Source organism: Pinus tabuliformis, chromosome 5_2 (assembly GCF_031772625.1).
Source record: "Pinus tabuliformis cultivar Carrire ecotype Pingquan chromosome 5_2, CPIR1, whole genome shotgun sequence".
NCBI classification, from domain to species: domain Eukaryota; kingdom Viridiplantae; phylum Streptophyta; class Pinopsida; order Pinales; family Pinaceae; genus Pinus; species Pinus tabuliformis.
This window is the reverse complement of record NC_142306.1, coordinates 186452546-186455314: the sequence shown is the minus strand read 5'-3', so window position 1 is coordinate 186455314 and position 2769 is coordinate 186452546. Positions and strand designations below refer to the sequence as shown.

Here is a 2769-nt window from a genome sequence, read left to right as displayed (position 1 = left end):
ACCTACATAAATTCATGGAAAACCTTCAATATAAACATCAATAGGTTGTCTTGGGTGGAGGGCCATGATGACAGAGAATTTCGAATACATCTTATAAGGAGATTTTGAGGTTAACAGATATGATTGCAGGATTGGAACAGTCGTCGATCCTTTAGCTCAGCAAAAGAAAATTTCTTAATAAATTCCAGATATCATGGGCAACGATTTCTTCAATTTTATTAAGATATTTGACATTACATCCTTTTATATATTGACTGTGAGGTTCTTATTTTCACTTAATAGAAATCAAGCAGGTCTAAAAACAAAGGCTTGTCCAACAAAGAATGAAAAGCACAAAATTGGATGCAGGGTCTGCCCTTGGCTTAAGGCCTATTCTACGACTAAGAATACATGTAAATTCATGATAGACATCACTAAGACGGTTTGATAGTGTTGATTATTAAGCATACATTTATTCCATAGAAAAAGACAGAAAGTGAGTACATGACCAAGATCTCATCTTCCAAGGTATATATAATTACTATCTTCTTGAATGTTGATCTATACAGTACAATCCTGAACAAGTAAAATATGAATTTCGGTGGCTTTGTTTAGCTGCATATGTTGATGTAGACAGCCAGAAACAACTTATTACCCTCATTTTTACAAGGTTGTTGCAGAGCCCCATTTTTCGGGGCATTAATTCTTGATGCATAGACGTCTGTAAAATGTTGAATAGCAGAATGGATTTTGTAGCTAATAGATACTTTGTTCTTGGCTCTGCAGTTAAATCATACTGGGTTAATACCAAGACATGGTCAAGAAATGTTTCTTTTTTTCAATATGGAAGCCTGCAAGAAAGCTTAATGGAGAAAGAACCCAATCTGTATAAACCATAGGCTGCAAAATTCACAAAGAGCTTTCCCTTGTTGCAAACCAATCAAACCAACAGGAGTTCCTTCATCCAAGACATTGTATTTCTTCCTGAGGAAGTCCTCTTCTTAGTACGCCTATCTTCTGCAAACTCCAATCTGATATCCCACATATCATCCCCCAGTTGTTCATTCTCGCAACAAATCCATACACCAGTGAATGCCATCGAGTATTTACAATTTGGATATTCTACCCAACCACAAGCTACATTCAAATGCCAGGCTCCTCCCCCTGCAACCCACTGGTCTGCAACATCAGTTGCCCTAGTGGACACAGCTAATTATAGCTCAGATTTACCAGAGATCACCACAGCAAAATTGGGTTACTTTGATCATTCCAGACCCATCAAATGGGATCATATGGTATATGAGAGCTTGGCCACAGAGAGGGATATTGTTGTATTTGCCAAAGGGATTAACAATAGACAAGGACTAAACATTGAAACCAAATATCTACGCTGCATATTCAACAATACCATTGAAACTATGGTCACACTCTGGACAAGAAGTCTTTAGATGCGAGCATCCCAATGAATCAGTTCGTTATCAGCTCATTGCCTCCGAAATCATTCTCCGAATCCATGGGAAATCCATTCCTTCCGTCGCTTATTATGAAATCCCGCCATCTCATCATTCAAGCAAAAGTAGTACTCAAGATAATGCACAGAAAATGAGACTACTCTGTGCCTGCACCATGGTGTTCAACGTTGCAAAATACATAAGAGAATGGGTTATCTACCATTCTCATATGGGTGTGGAACACTTCTATCTGCACGATAACAACAGTGAGGACGATTTGGCAGAAACTGTTGAAGGGTTACTGTCAGAAAATTACAAGGTAAGCAGGCATCCATGGCCATGGGCCAAGACACAGGAATCTGGATTCTCACACTGTGCTCTCATGGCCAAACAGAAGTGTCAATGGATGATGTACACTGACGTTGACGAGTTTGTATTTTCTCCTTCATGGCTAAAGCAACTCAAGGCCAATGCCAATATTGGGTACCCATTAAAGAATATTGCATCAAAAGCAGCTCTGAGGCGATTAGTAATAAATCTTAGTAAACCAGGGGCTGCATTGACAGGGCAAATTTCTTTGAGATGCAGAAATTTTGGACCCTCGGGCCTCCGGGAGCACCCGCAGAGAGGGGTTACTCAAGGGTACACTTGCAGGGAAAGGAAGCTGAAGCGCTACAAATCCATACTTCTTTTGGAAGCTGCCTCTCCTAAGTTGCTCAATGTAATACACCGCTTTCAGTTGAAGAAGGCATACAGAACAGTGTATGTGAAGGCCCAGAGGACAGTGATCAATCACTACAAGTACCAGGCTTGGAGTGAATTCAAGGCTAAGTTTCGGAGGAGGGTGTCTGCATATGTCGTGGATTGGAAAGAGTCTAGGAATGTTGTGTCCCAAGATCGAGCTCCAGGCCTTGGCAACAGGGCCATCAAACCCCATGAATGGGAGAATATGTTCTGCCATGTGAATGACAGTGCATTGAAGGAGTTTACAGGTAGAGCGTTTTCTTTGAATAATAAATAACCAGGCTCCAAATTACAGTGGCAATGAAGGGCAACTGCAATTGTATGTATGTATAGGGTTAAATCAATAGGAGGTTGTCAATGATAGATGTAGTATGCGGTTCATTGAGTGGATATGAAAGTCCACCATCTAGCCAAAAAGAAAAACAAATATTTTATTTAACAAAAAAAATAGCGCAAGCTCTGAGTTACAACCCTGTATTCATAAGTATCATCAGTGTATTTATCTGAGTACTGAATTTGAGGCATCCTGGTCAAGCGAACTAAAGGCTTGAATGATCTGAACCCAAAGAAAGGAAATAAGGGCCAATGATTCAAA

General features: G+C 40.0%; 1 pseudogene; it reads left to right on the top strand.

Moving 5' to 3' along the window:
* Positions 1-722: 722 nt before the first annotated feature.
* LOC149158184 (glycosyltransferase family 92 protein At1g27200 pseudogene) lies at positions 723-2451 on the top strand (annotated as a pseudogene).
* Positions 2452-2769: the final 318 nt, after the last annotated feature.